The sequence below is a fragment of the Colossoma macropomum genome, unplaced genomic scaffold (genome assembly GCF_904425465.1).
Source record: "Colossoma macropomum unplaced genomic scaffold, Colossoma_macropomum, whole genome shotgun sequence".
NCBI classification, from domain to species: Eukaryota; Metazoa; Chordata; class Actinopteri; order Characiformes; family Serrasalmidae; genus Colossoma; species Colossoma macropomum.
The window spans coordinates 919,099-941,767 of NW_023494789.1; the positions used below are offsets into that span (position 1 = coordinate 919,099).

Consider the following 22,669-nt stretch of genomic DNA (forward strand, 5'->3'; position numbering starts at 1 on the left):
CAGCCTGACGGCATGTCTTTGGACTATGGGAGGAAACCGGAGTACCCGGAGGAAACCCACATAGACACAGTGAGAACATGCAAACTCCACACAGAAATGACCCTGGTCGCCCGGCCGGGAATCGAACCCAGGCCATCCTTGCTGTGAGGCAACAGCGCTACCCACTGCGCCACCGTGCCGCCCAGTACATGACCAAAATTATAATATTTTTTGTTAAACCACAAAAACGTTTACATAATTGCAGAAAATATGTTTCATTAGTGACGATTCTTAATGTTCCACACTGATCTTCAGACTTTGGAACATATTTACTTCAAAACAATGGGATCTAACTGCTCACCATGTGGCCATGAGGGACAGGAATGCAGCCTCACTTCCTGCTCTAAAATGCAGGGGCGTGACTAAAATAAGGCTCCGCCTACAGACTAAACGTTTTTTGTTTGGTAGTGATATGAAAATGTAAGACAGCATCTCTATTTCAAAATTTCACTCATGATAAATCTAAATCTTTCAATTTTACCTTAAAAGAAATTTAAAATATCCTTAAAAATTGTATTATTTTCACCAGTGTAAATTTAGGGGTACCCTATCAATGATGATTTTGTTTATCAATTGATGCCTTGAATTTAACTACATCATAACATAATCTTTGAACTAATTTGGTGGAACATTCCATATAACAGTGCACACTAAATGCATAAAGAAATCATATTAAATTGGCACTATCTTTGAACAATTTCTTGATCAGTGCACAATCCTTTTTTTTGGGGTTTCAAGTGCACAGTAAGCAAAAAGACACAAAAATACTTGATTCTCTAGCATTGAAATTGCCCCCCTAGCTAATAGTCTCAATTATTTTATATGAGATATGTGTAGGCCGCTGTTTTATTTACAGTACTTCTCAAACTTGGATTCATTTTGTGGGTTGGAAGCCAAAAAAGTACACAGCCTGATTTTTTTACATTTTTTTAAAATGACTCACCGAAATCAAAACCACATTATCATTATACACAAAATCAGAGTTGAAGGAAAACCAAAAGTCCCTATTTGCCACAGTAAGTTAGCTGAGCACACGACAAAAAGGGGGAATTCCACTAGTTTTTGAAAAGTTGGTGGAATTCCCCTTTAAGGTATAGCTAGTTGTGGGTGATATATTGTCTGCAGTGGTGTACTATGATAATGTGATTCATTGTGAAAGGTACTGATAGATAATGAGCATTATATTTACAGTAATGCACTAATCCATAAAATAGCAGCGCACTTGTTGCCAAGCAGTTTGATTTTAGTATTTTTATTATCAATATTTCTTTGTTTATTGTCCATGAACTGAAACAGCTCAAAATATGTAAAAAAAACTAAATAAATAAAAAAATAAATAGTAATTTTCCTTCCTGGAAATGGTTTTCTGTCCTTGGTTTGATTTTAAGAGAAGAAAACAGAACAAATCAGAAAGCTCAGTCAGGGCTGTGAGACATTCTTACAGCATGGAGTAGTAGTTTTCAGAAAGCATGGGCTCCATAATTTTATTAAAGCTAACTTAAATATCATATGATAATGTGATCCTGAATTTGATCAAAATGAATTTGATCTTTGATCTAGAAAAGCTAGGAATCCCCAAAACTCCATCCCTGACCTCAGAGCGTATAGACGAAATTCATTTGCCATTTCTGGGGTCTGTTATTGTTTCTCTAGTTTAAGCAGTGAAAGTGTGTGCAGCTGCACACTTAGGCTGAAAGTGTGTGTGTGCGTGTGTGTGTGTGTGTGTGTGTGTGTGTGTGTGCGTGTGTGTGTGTGTGTGTGTGTGTGTGTGTGTGTTTGTGTCCCTTAGCGCCGTCTCCTCTTCCTGGATCAACAGTGTGGTTTTGCTCAGCCGCCCGGTGCTTACTTTAGCCCTCGTTAACCGAAATCCGATCCAACTTCATTTTGGGCCTGGAATTCATACCCCTCCCTAAGAGGCCATTTAAACCGGCCCCCAGGGGCCGAGGGCCACGCTTATAATAACACTGGAACTGTTAAAACGGCAAAATAGCCATCAGACTGCCCCTGCAAGCTCACTGGGGATAGCTCTGTATGGGGTTTGCTGGTGTGTGTGTTTGAAGTATAGGATAAAGTAAATAAGCACTTTGGCGATTTGATGGCTGCGTGTGTGTATATACAGCAGGTTATCTTTCATCTCCGTCTGACATTGTAGACATTTTTCTACAATTTACATCATTGCAAAAACTCATTTTCTCGTTAGTTCCACAGGTTTTCAGTCACGTGATTGACGCAGACATATTCCAGATGACCATCTCTTTCCTGGCAGGCTGAAACTTTATAAATACGTTCCTGAAACAGATCCATGTTTCATTTGTTCCAGCTCGAAAATATGCATCTCGTACCTTTTTGTATGTACACTGATCAGGCATAACATTCTGACCACCTCCTTGTTTCTACGCTCATTGTCCATTTTATCAGCTCCACTTACTATATAGGTGCACTTTGTAGTTCTACAGTTACAGACTGTAGTCCATCTGTTTCTCTGATACTTTGTTAGCCCCCTTTTACCCTGTTCTTCAGTGGTCAGGACCCCCAGTGGACCCCCACAGAGCAGGTACTATTTGGGTGGTGGGTCATTCTCAGCAATGCAGTAACACTGACGTGGTGGTGGTGTGTTAGTGTGTGTTGTGCTGGTCTGAGTGGATCAGACACAGCAGTGCTGCTGTGCATTCCCCTAGTGGCCCGGGCACCATTGGGTGATCCGGGTCTGGACCTCATGCTCTCTGATACAGTGGTTAAAGGCAGTTTACATTGCACTGATACACTCTGACCACAGCAATGGTTCTGGCATCCAACTCACCATCACTGAGGATATAAACATTCAATAAAGACACTCTAAGACTTTCAGGATCAGACGAGAGAGAAAAACAGAATAAAGAAAGAGAGGTGAGAAGGATAAAGGAAAGAGGGAGGGGGATAAACAAGACAGCAATAAAGAGAGAGAGAGAAAATAAAGACAGAAACAGAGAGAGAGAGAGAGAGAGAGAGAGAGAGAGAGAGAGAGAGAGAGGAGATCTGTATCATGACGCCCACAAAAGGTTGAGAAATGTCTCGTTAATTATGCAGTTTTGCCCTTGACTTTTTTAGAAGCAGGGTGTGTGTGTGTGTGTGTGTGTGTGTGTGTGTGTGTGTATGTGTGTGTGTGCGTGTGCGTGTGCGTGTGCGTGTGCGTGTGCGTGTGCGTGTGTGTGTGTGTTTATCTGCTCTAGTTAAACCCTTTTGTTAGGTTACAGGTTACTGTGTGTGATGATTAAACATTTTTAATCTATTTTTTTATTCTTTATTTTAATCTCTCTCTCTCTCTCTCTCTCTCTCTCTCTCTCTCTCTTTTCTTTTCCTCTGTCTTTCTGTCTTCAGTGTCAGGGTGTACCATCTCTCCTTATCAGATATCCTGACTTGCCTTTTCTCCATCTCCCACCTGCCTTCACTTTCCCTTTGTCCTCTACTTCTCTCTCTCTCTCTCTCTCTCTCTCTCTCTCTCTCTCTCTCTCTCTCTATTTATGTCTCTTTCTGTTTTGCTCCGTCACCCTCTTTCTCTCCCCTAACTCGTTTCTTGTTTCTTTTTCCTTTCTTCTCTTTTTCTTTCCCATTCCTTTGTTTGTCTGTATCCATTGCTCTCTGCACCTTTGTTTCTCCCTCTTTTTTCTTTCTGCTCTGTCTCACTCCATCTCTCTCTCTCTCTCTCTCTCTCTCTCTCTCTCTCTCTCTCTCTCTCTCTCTCTCTCTCTCCCTCTGTCTCTCTCTCCCTGCAGATGTCTTTTTCGGGTGGTTTTGGAGTAAACGAGCTGTGACTGTTTGACCTTTCTCCAGCGAACATCCTGAAAACGATCTGTGATGGGAGCGAGTGTCAGGGAAGCGAAGAAAAAAAAAAGAACAGAAAGAAAGAGAGTGATAAAGAAGCAGAGACAGCAGGAAAAAAGAAAAAGAAATGAGGGAAGACAAAGACAGAAAGTCAGGGAGAGAAAGGAAGACAGAGAGAGATCAAGAGAGAAGAGAGTCCAGAAAAAAGAGATAAACAACAGAGATAGATGAGAGGAAGACAGAGAAAGAAGGAGAGAGAAGAGAATGAAGGAGAGAAAGAAGAACTGAGAAACAGATGGAGAGAGATGAGAGAAGAGAAAAGAGAAAAACAAGACAGAAAGATGGAGAGAGAGCAAGAGCGAGACAGAGAAGACAAAGAAGAGAAAAACAAAGGAGAGAGAGCAAGAGAGAAAGGTAGCGAGATGGAGAGAAAGAAATGGAGAGACAAGAGCAAAGGAGAGATAAACAAGTGAGAGAGCAAGAGAGAGAATGGAGAGAAAGAGAAAGAGACAGAGATAGAGAAGGGAAAGGAGAGGAAAAAATGAGAGATAGATGGAGAGAAAGAGAGAGGGACAGAGGGAGAGAGAGAGAGAGCGAAAGAGAGATGGAGAAAGCGAGAGATAGAGAGAGGGATGGAAGGAGAGAGAGAAAGAGAGAGATGGAGAGAGAGAGCAAGAGAGAGAGATGGAGAGAGAGAGTGAGAGAGGGAGAGAGAAAGAGAGAGAGATGGAGAGAGATGGAGGGAGAGGGAGAGAGAGAGAGAGAGAGATGGAGGGAGAGAGAGAAAGAGCGAGAGAGGGAGAGAGAAAGAGAGAGAGGGAGAGAGAGAGCTAGATAGAGAGAAGGATTGGTTTCTGAAGCCCTTGTTGCTGTGCTGCGTGAAGGGTATCTGTATCGATCGCGCTGAGTGTCAATCACCTGCTCAATAGACTATTTATGTAGGGAGCGTCACCTCTGTAAAGCTGCAGATAACCGTCAGCTCGAGGTGAAACTTTAAAAGTTTAGCCGAGTGCTATCGCTCCCGCCTCAACAAGCTGTGCTCCTGATCAATCAATCAATCAGCGGCATCAATCACACTGAGCCCTGTCTCCACAGCGTGGTGTGTATGTGGGTAAATTATGCCTTGACTTTGATTCCCTTCAATGTCAAAAAAGGCTTAGCGTGTAAACCGGAACGTCCCGAAAACAAAGAAGAAACTTAGAAATGGCAACAATTTCTCACAATTTAGTGCAGAAGAATGAGAGTGAAGTATCACCTGTGATAAATGAGGTGGTATTAGTTTAGTTCTGGTTTGGATTTTGCGCTTATCCCAATTGGCCCTTCTCACATTTTCACATTTTTTCTGCAGTAAGTTGTCGTTGCAGGTGACGCTGTTTACGCTAAAGCAATTACAACAGTGACGATGATGAGTTGAGCGTGTACAGCTTTTTTTTTTTACAGTGTACAGAGTTTGAAGAGAAAACAGCCTTATCTCAATTTCAGTGTCAGCTGACGATGATCAGAGGAAAGCAATTTTGTGCAGTTAATGAAGGAATAAACTTTGTGTTGCAGAGTTAAAGAACCTCTGTGTCTGCATTTCAGCGCTGCTGACTGACGTTACGCGTGTAGTTCATGCCTTAAAGTTGCTGCTGCAGCTGCTTTCAGAGGAACAGTTTTCTTTTCTCCCTCAAAAATGACCAGCAATTGAGAGAGCGAGTGCTCGGTGAGTGCTCACTGGTGCTGGTGGTTCCACCTTAAATGGTGCCTGAGCTGCCAGAATGTAACTGCTGCACCATTTAAGGTGGAACGGGAAAACTCGAACGAGATTCTGACTTCAGCCTCACGACTTTTTAGTTTGACAGTTTCTCGTTGCAGATTAAACGTATCAGGAAACCAGCTGAGAGCTGATAAATCCAAATAAGAAAACGCTACAGTGGCGCTGTGGACCCTGACGACCTGGCGCCCCCTGCAGGGATGTGCTTGTGTTTAGCTTTTTGCCACTTTAACTAGTTTATTGATAACGAGCTGTTTCAGCATCTCCAGCTAACATGGCTAATCTGGCGTTTTGGTTATAGTTATTTTCACCTCCATCGATTCATCTCTCTGTGGACGTTAGCTGACGTTACTGTGCTCTGACAGCTGTAAATGGGTTTTTCCACGAATCGTTTATGTCCTTTATTTAGTCTGGACTCCCACATTGTTGTATGTTGGTTCTCCAATAGTTCTGGACACATCCTCGAATTTCAATCTTGGCAACTATGACAAAAATAAAGTGACTCACCTTTCTGTGGTGCTGAAGAGATACGAGCACCTGTATTTCTGAGGTTAGTAACTGTCCGTAAGGCAGTACAGGAACTTGTTTTATCCAGCATTTACACACTTCTGTTTCTCGTGAAAAGGGCCGATGCTGCCACATATAACCAACCAGAGCCCAGAATCACATATTAACACAGTGTGTAGCCGAGATTATTGGCTCCTCTACATAAACTCCTTCTCTGCATCTCTACATAATTAATATCTTTGCATGCATCTTTGCAGGAATGTGAATCACTGAGCTCACTGTGATCTGCACAATAACACAGGACTTTAAGTTCCTTCTCACACTGTGTGAGATGATGCAAAAAAAATCTCAGCCAAATTCTGCATCATACAGTAAGAAAACGAATGAAATAAAAACAGTCAACTAAAACATAAAGAACTAACTGGATTATAAATGATAACATTGATTAGATCTAATGATTAATGAAATAAAGATTCTCTTGCCTGCAGCGCAGATCAATGACCATATTTTGCTCATGTCATCTTTCAGGTCTGCCCTCTTGTAGTTGGTGTGAGTTGTGTTTTATCCCATGCTGATCCCCGATTGGATTTTCAGCCCTTATTCTCCTATTGGTTTATTTTTTAGCCATGTTGATCTCCTTTTAGTGAATTTTTAGCCATGACATTCTTCTATTAGGGACATTTTAGACATGCCGTCCTCCTATTGGTGGATTTTTAGCTATGCTGTTCTCCTATTGGTGGATTTTCAGCCATGCTGTTCTCCTATTGGTGAATTTTTAGCCATGACATTCTGCTATTAGGGACATTTTAGACATGCCGTCCTCCTATTGGTGGATTTTTAGCTATGCTGTTCTCTTATTGGTGGATTTTTAGCCATGACATTCTTCTATTAAGGACATTTTAGACATGCCGTCCTCCTATTGGTGGATTTTTAGCTATGCTGTTCTCTTATTGGTGGATTTTTAGCCATGGCATTCTTTTATTAGGGACATTTTAGACATGCCTTCCTCCTATTGGTGGATTTTCAGCCATGCTGTTCTTCTATTTGGTGGATTTTCAGCCATGCTGTTCTCCTATTGGTGGATTTTTAGCCATGCTGTTCTCCTATTGGTGAATTTTTAGCGATGCAGTTCTTCTTTTGGTTTATTTTTAGCCATGTTTTTCTCTAATTATTGGGTTTTTGGCTGTGGGTGGAGCTACACATTGACATATTTAGGTCCTGATTGTGACACCACTTTGGGCCCCAAGGCACTCAATCGGCTGTTAGTCAGCAACTGCACACTAAAGTGCTCTAACCCCACTGATTTTAACCACAACCAAAGAATTCTTTCACCATTTAAAATCTTTCCTGCAACAATGCTACTGTGGAACATTCTCCCAGCTTCCCTGGGTTTGGTTGTGGATATTATTGATGCAGCACAATCTGCTGGTTCTCATCCTTTAAAGTAGCCCTCTTTGCTGCATTTCTATGCCAGTGGAGCTGAGGCAGGGAAGAGTGCAAATTAAGGCAAGGGGTTCAGGGGGGCGTCAAGAGGATTTGGTGTGAGATTAGGTAATTATGTCATTCTTTAGCTGTTTCCAGAAGAGACCTTTGATCTGTATCAAAACGGTTTCTGCATTTACTCAGCGTTTGAGTGACAGAGGCTCTGATTACCTACGTTGTGTTGGATGTTTGTGGTTTCACTCTATCATATTCCTGGGAATCTATTAATAGTGTTAGCATCTGTTCAACACTGTCAAAAATAAAGGTTCTGTTCAGGTACATTTTTGTTCATCAAGGTACAAACAGTGTAAATGTTCCCTCAAAGCTACAACAGTGGTTTTAAGGTCTGATTGTGATCCTTAAATAGGTTTTTCCAGGTGAAAAGTTCGTATTTGTACCTTTTCATAACCGAATGTTTTAAACAGAACAGTAAAATAAAAGCCTGGAGACGAGACGGGGTGTGTGGAGTCAGTACAGCTGAGAACATATCATTTCAGTGGATTATGGTTCAGTTATGTTCCCTGACTAAAGGTACTGAGATGGAGCCTTGAGGGAACCACCCCAGTGACAAGAGGGGGACTGACCCAGCGACAGTTTAGTACCTTTATTTCTGAGAGTGTAGGAAACCTTCCAGGAACTGCAGAGAAAAATGGATCTCAAGACGAATAAGGTTCCTATATATATATATATATATATACTACTTCAAGAAAATGTTAATATTAGAAGTTAATTTTAGAGCCATTATATTTTTAGTCTTTCTTTTCAGTCTAAGGTAAGTGTGAGAACCTATTATTTTTAAAAATAGCATTTGTTTTCAGGTGAAAAGCAAAGAAACAAACTGTAAAAAATATATATATATTACAAAAAAATACAGAACATCAACTAATCCTATATTTTTGTATGTTAAAGTGTCCAAAAAAGGACAAAACAAAACAACAACAACTGGTCCCAGTTTGTCCAGCAGGTTCACTAGTTAAATAAACCTGTACTGCAGGGTTAGCAGTTCATGAGGCCGAAGGGATCCGAGGCCTGCTTCTCTTTTTCTTGACACAAAAATGGTTTTGATTGGCCTGGCGGGAAATTATAACCCAGCGTGTGACCAGGAGGGTGACGCTCATGAAAAGAGCCTCATTGGTAACTAATGGCAACTAATAGCAGAGAGAAATTATCCTCATGCAAAGTTAACGTACTGTGGCATTTCTCACGCCATAGGCACTAATGGCATAATCATAGCAGTATTTTTGGGTGTAATTTAATGGCCTTACTCTGGAATCATTTCAGACGCTGTTGACTCATCTCAGTTCACAACAACCGCTCTCTCTGAGTGCACTATGAATTTATTTTCCCTTAATCTGTAAAGCTGCTAAAAATATCTGCAGCGATCTTCTCTCTGTATATGAAACTTTTCCGGTATTTTTAAGGCACTGTAATTTCGTCACTTTTCGTCAATTTTGATGACAGGTGATAAAGTGAAAAGCCACATTTTTAAGGTGAAAATTCTTCCTGAACATGTCATGTGTGATGGATGTGTGAGAAACGTGAAAGGCCTGAAAGCTTAAACTGAAAAGCTTAAAAGTGGCAGGTGTTTTTAATGTGAACAGAATGCGACACGTTAACACTGTAACTGTATCCTTTACCTTAATGGCAGAAACTACTGCTCATTATATTGTTTAACCCCTCAAAATGTACAAATGCAATAGGTTCTACTTTACATTAAAAGGCCCATTCCATTTATATGTTTTTTTCATTTTATTTTAGCATTTCCAGCTTCTCTTTAAAGTGGAATCCCAACAATTTTTCAATAGTTTTGTATAATTAAATGGTTAAGATATAAACAAAATCGTGAAGGGTGGTTTGGTGTGAAACGCTCTGTTCTAGAGAAACCTGCTGAGTCACAGTGGTGGTGATAGGAGCCAGACGTCTGAGGAGATGAATGCCTCTAAGAGCTCACCTCACAAAGAGTTACATGAAATGATTATGATTAGTATGTGTGATGCCACATCCTCTACAGAGAACACACATCTGAACATTTTAATGTACAATTACTGAATTTAATGTGTTGGAAAAAAAATATAAAAAATAACATAAAAAGTGTCCTGTGCAAAAATCACAGCACGTTATATTTAATGTTTTGTTTTTTTCAAATGTGTTAAACTCAGCAAATAGAATTTTTACCTTATTTTCAGTTAGAAAATCAAAAAAAAAACTAAAATGTGTAAAAACGTGCACTTCTTAACATCGGCCACCCCCAGTTTCAGCCTCTATCATGTACTGCATGTTTCCCCTCTCTCTGTCTTTGCTAATCACTGTGAAGAAAAACAGAAAAAAGCTTGTGCATTAGTGAGGCATTCACACTTTATTTCTGCAAAAAAAATCACACTTGAAAAATATTTAACTATGACTGCAGAAAGTAAATGAGTTACAGAAAACCCAAAGTGAAGTGACCATAATCCTAGAGGTTTTAGCGCCAAAGTAAACAAAACGTCAAACGTTGGAAAAAATACTTTCTTTGAAAAGTCGTAGACATCAATCCACACATTTATCTCTCCTGAGAAAAAGTCATTTGGGAGAGTAAAAGGTTTTTATTTATTTACAGTTTGAGGTCATTGATAAAAGGCTTAAAATGCTGCACTCTCAGAAATAAAGGTCCTAAACTATCACTGGGTCAGTGCCCCTCTTGTCACTGGGGTGGAACCCTCAGGGGTCCATCTCAGTACCTTTAGTCAGGGAACATAACTGAACCATAATCCACTGAAATGATATGTTCTAAGCTGTACTGACTCCACACACCCCGTCTCGTCTCCAGGCTTTTATTTTACTGTTCTGTTTAAAACATTCGGTTATGAAAAGGTACAAATACGAACTTTTCACCTGGAGAAACTGATTTAAGATTCACAATCAGACCTTAAACCCACTGTTGGAGCTTTGAGGAACATTTACACTGTTTGTACCTTGATGAGCGAGAAATGTACCTGAACAGAACCTTTATTATGAACTATTTCTAATAGTGCACTGACATCAGATTGATACACAGTAGTATTAGCTTGCATGTAGCAATATTAGTATTATGACTCTTTAACAACCTAATAATTCAGAGGATCCAATAATACATATGAGAAAAATGTGCACAGGACAAAATGTATCAGGCTCAGTGGAAGATCTGTGTTCCCTGGAGTGATGGAACTCCATTCAGTACCTTTGAGATGAGTCTGTGATCCAGAACTAATCACCCAACATCAGTACTAGGGCTGCAACCAGTGACTATTTTGATACCATTTGATACCATTCGCCAAACAAAATGGGCCATAAGATGCTTTACAGACTGGCTGGAACAAAACAATATTCTGAACTAGAAAAAGATGACAAAACTGAGCTAAACTTGATATTGCGGCAGTTTTATGGCTCAGTCCGATTTGGTCAGACTCTGAAGATCAGACTACACGTTGGCGAATGGTGTTGGGTTCATTTCTGGCTGATTCCAGGTTGTTTAGCTGTTCTTCTGTCACAGCTGCCGACTGAAAAGCTGCTCAGTGGTGATGACAGTTTGGGAATTTAGTGTAAGGAGCTGGAGAACGAACTGCCGGCTGTGCAGCGAGTGGGCGGAGCTCGTTACTCTGACGTATCAACAAGCTGCTTGTTAAGGAATTATAATCTGGGAACATTAAAACATATTAAACGCCGCGTTCACGGCCCAGTTTATTAATTTATTACTTTATTTATTTAACTGCTGTATTAAAGCAGTAGAACACTCGAGGAGTGTGTTATCGCCAATAACATCACGGCTGTGATGATCTACGGCGACCAAATCACAGCCGTGATGTTATTTCACGATAACACACTCCCTCTGTGTTCTACTGCTTAAGTTCCTTCTTCATCCAGTGAGGCGACATGTTTCCTCTTCAGATGCTCTGACATGGAGGACGTGATTCCATGCCAGCTGAGGTTGGCTTTACAAATAGCATAACTGACAGCCTTTTTTCGGAGTTAAGCATGAAATGCTCCGGCGCTTTTTGTTCTCGAGGCTGCCATCGCGCTTATGCTAACTCTCAAGTAAGCTGCAATGTCAAAACACCCCTAGTTAGTGCAAGAAACACGAGTGATGACGTCAACAACTAATCGACTATGAAATTAGTTGCCAACTAATTTGGTGGTCGATTTCAGTCGACTAACTTGATTAATCATCGCACCACTAATCAGTCCTGACATCTCTAATGCTCTTGTGGCTCAATGCAATCAAATCCTCACAGCAATATTCCAACATGTAGTGTAAAGCCTTTCCAAAAGAGTAGAGGCTGATACTGCAGCAAAGAGAGGACAAACTCCCTTTTATTACCCATGAAATCAGAAGAAACATTGATCGAGTAGATGTCCACAAACTTTTGGACATTTAGTGTACAGTGACTAGAGGTGCTGTAATCAGAGTGTATATAAGTAAATACATACACGACGAGTGAGTATGTTACAGCCTTCTATAGATAGAAAATGGAGGAGGAAGTGAACACCTGGTGTTAACTGTGTGTGTATGAGTGTGTGTGTGTGTGTGTGTGTGTGTGTGAGTGTGTGTGTGTGTGTGTATGAGTGTGTGTGTGTGTGTGTGTGTGTGTGTGTGTGTGTGTGTGTGACTCACTCTGTGGCTAATCAGTGCTTTATCTCTCTCTCCCACTTCCAGCTGCTCCAATCTGCTCCACAAGCTGCGGATTACAAAATTGTAAAAATGTGAAACATACTCGCATTAACAAATGTCACAAGGAGCCTGAAAAAATGAAAGAGCAAGAGACGAAAGAAAAAAAAAAAAAACCTTTTTGTCTGCTGACATTTCCTTCTCGGGAAGCAAATTGAAAAGGAGAAATTTTAATTTTGTCTGATTTCAATAGCCGCGCATCAGGATTGTAATTAATATACACTGGCTGGTTCCCCACAGGCCGAGCAGATGAAATTCCATTTGGAAGAGGAAAAGATTATTATTGTTAGAGAAAAAAAACTCCATATTCACTCCATCTCTGCGACTGCAGCTAATTTCCTCTCTCTCTCTCTCTCTCTCTCTCTCTCTCTCTCTCTCTCTCTCCTTTCCTCTCTTTCTGTTTTCATCTTTGATTTTTCTTTCCTTCCCCTTTCTCTGTGCCTCGATTTCTCTCTCTCTCTTCCTTCTCACTCTCTCTTTCTCTCTCATTCTGTCTCTCTCTCTCCTTTCTTCCTATTTTCTGTTTTCTTGTTTCTTTTCTCTCTTTCACTTTTCTTTCCTTTCACTTGCTCTCCTTCTTTCTTTCCTTCCTTTTTCTCTGTTCCTTTATTTTTCCCTCTCTCTCTGAGTTTCAGCTTACATGGTTCTTCTATTTCGACCTTTTTTTCTGTTTGATTTGACTGGAAAACCTCTGCATTAATTACAGAGAAAAACACTTGCCGGATTATGAGAGAGAAAGAGATAAGAAGAGAGAGAGAGAGAGAGAGAGAGAGAGAGAGAGAGAGAGAGAGAGAGAGAGAGAGATACTGATGGAAAAGAGGGATTATATGCTTCTTAATTAACTCCCATACTCTACATATTTTCTTCTATTTTATTATTTATCCAGACGTCCACTAATACCATTCATATTGTCTTATATAACAGAAACAGTTGTAATTCATTTTTACATCACCACTTTTCAACCTCTCTTTATCCCTTAGGATTAAATGGTTGTGGGGATAAACTGAAAATGGGAGTCATATGGTAATGTGTTCATGGTTATGACATCACAACCATGATGAATTCAAAACGGGCTGTTTTTGGTTTCCATATATGGATTAAATGAACTGGAGAGTAAAGTGTTTTGAGACTTTGGCTGTGATCCAAAGTCTAGGCTGCACTTCTCGGCCGTTCCAAAGTGAAAGTTCCTACATAGACAGCCTAGAAATGCAGCCTAAGATCTGAGAGATTTCAAGGACGCATCAGATGTTTCCTTCCAGGCCTTCGGTTACCCACAGTTCTCTGAGCAAAAACGATGCCAAGGGAAAAGAACAGGACCTCGAAAATGGTGGAAAACGAAGCCGTTGGAGCAGAGATTCATTTAAAATGTACTTTATTTATGTCCTTGAATTCATCTTCGTTACCTTACAAAGTTTAAAATGACTGATTAATTAAAGAATTCATCCATATATCGTATATCGTCCATATATTGTACATTATTTAAAAGTATTTATGTATGTAGTTTATTGTACTACATAAGATCATCTCCTCCATTTCTGTGAAGAAATGAAAAAGCAACAAACTCAATGCAGCGGCTCCATTTTCTCTCACCAGCTCTGGTGACATCACTATGCAGCCTCGTTAGGACTGATCCATTTGTGTGACCAATAGGCTACTAAGGAGGAGTCTATATAGGACAGTCCTACCGAAGACTCGCAGTACCTCAGCTGCAGCCACAGCTTTGTGTGTATTTACATGCTATATCAAAATATTTTATTAAAAAAAAAAAAGGTAAATTCAATTTTCCATATTTTTCCAGCTTTTAATGCTGTCCTTCAGGAGGAATGTGATGTGTGGTGAAGACAAAATAAAAGTCATACACTGGCCTTTCACTCTGAGGTTAAAGATCTAGAGGCAGATTTACAATGTAAAAGCCTTATTTTCATTTTTTCAGCATTGTAAGATGTTTACATAGAACAGAATATCAAACTCTTTTATTTAAACAAGCAAAGAAAATCTGTTTTTTTTTTTATCATGACATGAGTTTTTGACCTGTTGATTGGTCTGGAGAAAGTTTTCAGTTTCACATGTCTCAGCCTTCCTCTCCTGCTGTGGTGTTTTGGTGCAGTGTGTATTAGTACAGCGTGAGTCTCTGACACTCAGAGTGTCAGTGTTATGGTGACACACACTCTCAGCCACACACACACCCTGGTGCTGAAGTTCTTCTTGGCATGTGTGTATGTGCGTGTGTGTACGTATGTGTGTGTGTGTGTGTGTGTGTGTGTGTGTGTGTGTCTGTGTGTGTGTATAGAACATTTATCACTCTCCAGCCCGCTCTGTCCAATCCTGCTCCAGCCCAGATTGTGCCTAAAGATAGCAGGACTGGCCAGAACCCTGGAGACACACATGCACATGCACACAATCACACACACACAATCACACACACACACACACACACACACACACACACACACACGCAATCACACGTCAGGTAGACAGTAGGTCTGAGATGTTCAGTGTCCTTATATGACCATGGCCTATTGATTTGTATGATATTAAAAATATTAGATACAGAGAAAATTGTCCAATCAAGATCTTTTTCTCTGTGGTATCTAAATACTCACTGCCTGCACTCTTTTAGAAAAAAAGCTTCTAAACTATCACTGGGTCAGTTTCCCTCTTGTCACTGGGGTGGAACCCTCAAGGCTCCATCTCAGTACCTTTAGTCAGGGAACATAACTGAACCATAATCCACTGAAATGATATGTTCTAAGCTGTACTGACTCCACACACCCCGTCTCGTCTCCAGGCTTTTATTTTACTGTTCTGTTTAAAACATTCGGTTATGAAAGGTACAAATACGAACTTTTCACCTGGAAAAACTTATTTAAGGTTCACAATCAGACCTTAAAACCACTGTTGGAGCTTTGAGGGAACATTTACACTGTTTGTACCAGAACCTTTATTTCTAACAGTGTGGTGAGCTTTCCCATTGGTTAGGATGTCAGGGGCTGAACTGAAGGCCTAATGCATCAGATTACCCATCAACATAATTAGGAAATGAAGACAACTACATTTTTATTTAATATGAATATGTGGAACCAATTTTGTGAGGAAAATGTCACTCCAGGCCTTCTGGAAGTCCTAGATACATCTCTGACTGTATCAGTCAGTTGTTAGAGATGCTCTTTGCCAGGGCTGTATACTGGGTTAGTAACTGCTATAAGGTAAAATATATATTAATGTGTGTTGTAAGATTCAAGTAGAAATGCTGTTTTTTTACCAACTTAAATTAGTGTTATTGTAGGGGTGTTTTTTTTCCTTATCTTTGATCAGGTTTTTAATAGTATCTTACTATTTAATAGTAATAGTTACCCCCCCCTCTCTCTCTCTCTCTCTCTCTCTCTCTCTCTCTCTATATATATATATATATATTGCTCCTGTCAAAACAAAACCTCTACAAAATGGTAACTTTACAAGAGAAGGAAAAAAACATACTTTACTTTTAATGTAAATCAATGGAACCAACATTTTTTTTCCATTCATCATGAAATATACGTACAATGTAAAGAGTAACAGGCATTTTCAAATTATGTCAAAAACTGAAAAATGACAAAAAGCGAGGTTTTGTTCCAACAACAGCGATATGTATATCAAATCACGTTTATTGTCACATCACATTTACACAGGTGCGAAGGTGAGTGAAAATCTTAGGTGCGTAGCCCCTTTGTAGAACTTAAATACACAAAAAATATATAAGAAAAGAAACAAAGAAATATATATACACACATTACACTCTAAATATATACACATATACACAAAATACACATTAATACAGACCAGTGTTCCATTTCTATATACAGTTCTGTACAGTGATGTTCTGAAACAAAAGCTCTACATACAGTTGTACAGTTTTCCATATGTATTCCGTGTGTGTGTGTGTGTGTGTGTGTGTGTGTGTGTGTGTGTGTGTGTGTGTGTGTGTGTGTGTGTGTGTGTCTAACAGCACCCTGTTCCTTCTCTGAATGCCAAACACTCCACTAGCATTAACCGCTGTATTAGCCAGCAGCGCTGAGGCTAAAAGCTTCTGAAGCTTTGCCCCTGAGCTGCTCTGTCATTTCACTTTCGCTAAAATATTTATTCCCTTCGGTGCAGTTAAGAGAACAGCCTGAATACAGCAGGTTAGCACTGGGCTTTTGGAACAGGAGAGCGTTTAAATCCCCACTTTAAACATTTAAATTTGTCTCATTGTTGGCAAAGTAACAGCTTCATGGTTGTAGTATCTGAACACTATACGTCCATTTTCTAGATTCGTATCTATAAAGTGACATTTAACCTTTTGCTAAATAACCAAACAAAGCTGACTGAAAGTCTTTATTTTGAGCTATACCTTATCAGTCTGTACACTACGTTTAGTAAATATAAATATATAAATATCTATATCTGTGTATTCATATGCTGTACTATGCTTTTAATGTACTATAATGATTGTCTCTGCAAAGAAAGACCTGAATGGTCCAGGCTATGATCTTCTCTGTGGTTCTTTATGGATGTGAAAGCTGAACAATAAACAAGCGAGGCAGCAAAAATATGGATGCCTTTGAACTTTGGTGTTGGAGAAGACTTTTGAGAGTATCTTGCACAGCAAAGAAAACTAATGAATCCTTGACCAAATCAAGCCTCACCTCTCACTCCAAGCCCAGAAAGCCAAACTGAAGCTCTTATTTTAGACACGTTCTGAGAAGAACACATACATTTTGAAAAGTCCATTATGCTTGGAACAGAGGATAAAGATGATGAGAGGAATAATGAAGTAGCCATTCAATAACTATATGTACATATTAAATATTAAATGTTTATGATCTTGTTGGATCATTTAGAGCTTCCCACCTTTTATTCTTTGCCAGCACTGTTTAACTTTCTATCAAAATGCATGTCTTTTGTAGTGAATGAATAACTACAAATAGGCTGAAGGAAATAGTCCTGTTGTTTAAATGTAGCCAATAGCTAAGCAATAGCTGTACTAGGCAATAGTACAGTCAGATCGATTTCATCAAGGCAATAGCTATGCTTGAATGTTGTCTATAGAAACGTTTCTTTGTTGTTTACAAGTGGCAACGTATGTTTATATGTGTGTTTATATGTTATCTATTTTGAGAAAATAGACATGTGAAGTGACAGATGCTCTGTGTGTCTCCTACGCAATGACTGCGGTTCAGGTTTGCTGTTCATGTCGCATCACTCTGGCTTAAAACCCAGAATATTAACCATCTGCCTGCCAAACTGAATCATTCTCAGATGCAGTGACTGGCACCAAAATTTCCTAGCAGAGTCTCGGCTTCTTATACGTGTCATAGTGGATCAATGTGCTTCATTGATTCAGACGTAACACTGAGCTCGCTTTGCCAAGTGTTAATTAGCTGGTCAGTACACTAATTATATCCTTGCCGATGCCATTACTGGCACTGTTAGTGAAATAGTTAGCCAAAGTTCTCATAGCTGGTTCGTTAAGTTAGCCAGATTCACGACAGGGTTCCATTTATGTCCAGCACAGCAATTTGAAATTCGGCATCAAAAAAGACAAAATTTACCAAATTCATCAATTCATCAAAATTCACCAAACTTTCATTGATTGACTATTTAAATTTCACTGAAATAAAGAATTTAACAAATGCATGCAGACATGTATAATTAAGTAATAACAGTAATTTAATGTATACTATATTTACAGTCACTTTTCATTTTACTATTGTTTATTGATTGTCACATTATCCAATATATTTAAGTATGTGTGTGTGAGTATGAGTGTGTGAGTATGAGTGTGCGTGTGTGTGTGTGGGGGGGGGGAGTACATGGCATTTTCTCTATTTAAAGTAGCACTTAGCCTTTAGGTAAATGACTAAATAAAGATGGACAGGGCGCTTTGTTAAATGGCATCTTTGGACGGCTTTGCTCATTTCTTCCATTTTCATCTTCGCTGAAAAACTTCAGTGACTTTTTCAACCTCAGCTCAGCTCCATTGCTATACACTTTTCATTTTCTCTTTACACCTGAGCTAAACCTGCAGCTTTGCGGCCATTAGATGAACACTTTTCATCAAAAATCCACTCAAGATCGTGCTAATTCATTAGACGACCAGGGTAAAGGTCTGTTCACAACACGCTCACACGTCCTACTGGCCTAAAAGAGCTTAGAAATGGACAATAAAAGCCTTTTTTATTCCAGCACCTGGTCTGATCCACTTAACGCCGTGCAGATTCCTAAATTTGAAAAGATGTAGTCCATTAAATCTGATTTATTGTTTAATAAAGTAATTATTATTTCAAAGAGGGTGAATGTTCTATATTCATAAAGGAGCAGACATGCAATGAATGTAAGCCAGTAATGTTAATTTGTAGCTAAATCACTTTCATTCATTGTTATCAAGTTTATTGCATTATTGACAGAAACCGTTCCTTTAAAGCTGCATGTTGTCAAAAATAGTTTCTACCTGTTAACAAATTGACCAGAATTTCACAGGTTGCATAAAAATATCCATGCAAACTGTTGCCTGCAGTTTTTTAAGTAGGCTGAACTCTTCATTTTTCACAGTGCAGGGAGTCTCTGGGCGTTTATCTGACTTCTGCTATTTTAATGATGCAGCAGTGAAGAGGCTGTCATCTTCCAACAAGGTGGACTAGCATAAAGTGACATAAAGTCAGTAACATTACAGCGTAGGACGACTGCCAAAGACACGCAAGACAAACTGTCCAGCACCATAAACATCCATATTCCCTGGCCACTTTATTATAAACTCCTCTTTTGTTCTTCCACTCACTGGCCACTTTATGAGCTCCACCTACCTTATAGGTCCACTTTACAGATGTACAATTACTGACTGTAGCCCATCTGTTGCTGCACTATTTATCAGCCTCCAGCTACCCCATCTATCACTGCTCAGTTTCTGACCACAGCTGACCAGATATTGTTTGGGTGCTGGATCATTTTCAGCACGGCAGTGACACTGACATGATTGAAGGGCCCATTTTAGCCAAAACAGAATCTTCCTTACTTTTTTTGAAATAAAAGATTTTGATGTAGTGTACACTCGTACGCAAAATAAGTTAGCACATCTTCTGCAAGGAACTAAATACGGCAAAGTTCTTTAACTTTTAGTCACAACTTCTATTTATTTGCTGAGCTTGATATATTGTGGGAGAGGGGGTATAAAATATATGCCATAAATTTTGCACAGTACTTAAAACCATGCAGATAGTAGGTAAAATATGTAGCACATAGCAAAACGATGGTTAACAAATTGTCCTATCCATGCTCTGCCCATGTTTTCTTTCATAGGTTATACTGCAATGTTAGCTTAGCTTACTAGAAATGCTGAAACAGCTGAAGCCACTGAATGTTTTACTCATCCCATCAGACAGATATTTGTCTCCAAAAACCTTGATTGCATGGAAAAAGAGTGTATATAGAGCGTATAAAATGTTTAAGAGTAATCTAATAACGCCAGTGTTTACCATTGTTTCCCAAAGCTTTCTAAAGCTCATCCAAACTCACAACAGTAGCTGTGAATGAATGCATTTGTAGGTGGAGCACTGAAAGGACAACAGTGCATCAACAGATGGGCCAGAGTCTCTGACTTTCCACCAGCAAGGTTGAGCTACTAGGGAGGGGTTTCTAATAAAGTGGCCAGTGCCTGTGTAGTTGCCTATTTATGACAATACATCAGCAGTGCATTAAAGAAAACTGATAAAATCTGTCTGGAAAAGTGACGCCACCGAGTAGGATTTCATAGGTAATCTCCATGGTGATGGAACAGCGCTGCCCTTGGGCCCTTTTTGCCCGTAAAATGGGCCGTTTGGATCAAAGGGGCGTTTCCATCCTCCCCCAGTCCAGAATACACTATAAACTGTAATATATTACACTCCTGCATTATTGAATATCCGTGACCCGCCCGGCCCTACCCAAAATAAGCTTTAACCCCTTGGGGGGTGTTATAAAGAAAAAGGCTCCATATTATCTTGTATTATTATTTTTATTTTTATTATTATTATTATTATTAATTTGATTCAACTGTACATACAAATAAAGGCAAACTTGATTTCATTTAAAATCAACAAAGCAGTACAGAAATAAAAAGGTAATTGAAAAGGCAATGTAGTGACGAAAAAGGTTATTTTAAAAAACAATATATAACATCATGAGGCTAATGTATGTAATAAGTAATAGACACATAAAACCCACCGATTAGCACCATGTAAACTGCACGGCCCAAATCCTCAGACACATCAAACTGCATAGAGTTGTTAATCAATATCTAAGATACTATCATTTGAGTACACTGGCAGTAAACTGTTCAAATTTGATTTTTGCTGAACTAGCCCTTAGCTGTATTAGCTGTATAGAATGTTAAAAAGCAAAAACACGTCCTATCCATCTCAGTGCTGAGTGCTAAAGCTAACAGTAACCGTATTCATTAACTCATTAAAACAGAGGAAAGTAAAGCTTTTCATAGCACACATCATGATCCTCACGCGCAGCATCTCCAGCAGGACGGGTGGGTGTCTCTCTGTCTCGTGTCTCGGTTCAGCTCGCCTGTTTTCCTGTCGTCCTGCAGGTGGCGCTGTTTACCGCAGCACGGCCCAGATTCTCCCTCCAGCGCCTCCAGCATCAGCTTCGTTCAGCCGCCTCTAATCACTCACCTGCAGCAACGAGGGGGCATTTACTGAGTGTGTCGAGCTGCTTTTTCATTTTGTTTTATGTTTAATGCAATATTTACATATTTATTATTTTGGTATTTTTAGCACGATTATTACAGCAGAACAGGACAGAATGGGACGCTTTACTGTTGCAGCTGAGTTTAATGATTAGGGTTAAAATAATAGCAAAATATTTAAAAAGGATCACAGTACATACTTTACAGATTTCCATATAGAGGCAGAAATACAGACCAAACATATCTGATATATAATTGTGCATAAAATTCCCACTGTTCATAATTGTGTATATGTACTTTTTCTATCAGAGCTGAGTGTGTTATCTGACCTTTTTAATGGGCAGTCAGGGGTAGCAGCTTCACATCTATCTATCCATCTATCTATCTATCTGTCTATCTGTCTATCTATCTATCTATCTATCTATCTATCTGTCTATCTGTCTATCAAACACACACTCTCTCCCCCTTAGTCTCTTATCCCTTTTTTTAATGAAAGGTCTTGAAAGTCATAGTCTTAGTCTCTCTCTCTCTCTCTCTCTCTTTCTCGCTCTCTCTCTATCTATCTATCTTTCTCTTTCTACTCTCTCTCTCTCTACTCTCAGTATCTCTTTCATTCTTTCTTTCCTCTTCCTCTTTCTTCCCCCTCTATTTATCTGTCTGTCTGTCTATCTGGCTATGTATGTATGTATCTATCTGTCTATCCATCCATCTATCTATCTATCTCTCTGAAACACTCACACAGAGACTGCCCCCTTCGCCCTCCCCATTGCCCCCAGTTTCGCGCTGCAGGGGCAGTTTGGATCTGCAGCATCTCTCTCTCTCTCTCTCTCTCTCTCTCTCTCTCTTTCTCTCTCTCTCGCTCGCTCGCTCGCTCTCCTGCGCTGATTCTGTCCAATCACACTCCAGCCCTGCCCTTCACGAGTAGGCTGCCCAATGCCCCGTGCGCGGGGGCGTGGTCTCCTCTGTCCAAGCCCCGCCCCCTCTGGGCATACTCCGAGTTGGAGCGGAGACGCAGCCATGAGGAGTCGCGCGCAGCTGGGAAAGGGACCTAAACCTGAGCTCCACTGTCTCCTCATGGGATAGCTGATGCGTGAGTGTGTGTGTGGACGTGTACGTGTGTGTGTGTGTATGCGTGCGTGCCGGAGGCTGGAGGACACACCGTGTGTGTGGAGGTGAGGAGCTGCGTCCTCTTACCTGGTCACCTGCGGTCTCCACGTTTCCCTCGCGCCCTCACAGTATCTGAGACTGTATTTGTTGCTTCTCGAGCAGAAACTGTTGGATTCCTCCTCATTTTGGACACCTGCTGGAAAACGGAACAAGGATAATGCTCGTGAACGTGCTTCCCCTGCGTGGATCCGCGCTCCAAACGCACCGAGATTAGAGGCGAAAGAGTCGGTAAGGAAACGCACCGCTTTAACTGTCTGAACCCACAAACTCAGCATCACTTGCTCTACATTGCAGCGCTGTGAAAACGTTAAGGTGTCTTTTATTCGCAATGCACATCACTTACATTGCCGTACAGCGCTGTGCAAACGTTAACGTGTGGCTTTATTTTGTAGTGCATGTCATTTATACCACCGTGTAACGCAAGGGAAGCCTTAACGTGCGTTTTTTATTTTTTATTTATTTATTAATTTATTTATTTTTTGCAGTGCACAGCCTTGCTACTTGTACCAAACGAGGTCTGTGTGTCTTTAAACTTGGGCAGACAGGCACG

At 40.1% G+C, this 22,669-nt stretch overlaps 1 protein-coding gene across 1 annotated transcript in view; it reads left to right on the forward strand.

Moving 5' to 3' along the window:
- Positions 1–22,239: 22,239 nt before the first annotated feature.
- The window catches only part of LOC118807723 (protocadherin-9), a 407,775-nt gene continuing 407,345 nt past the window's right edge, over positions 22,240–22,669 (forward strand). The window contains exon 1 of the mRNA XM_036569769.1: positions 22,240–22,347. The gene's annotated coding sequence lies outside the window, so the exon portion shown is untranslated. The remainder of the gene's footprint in view (positions 22,348–22,669) is intronic.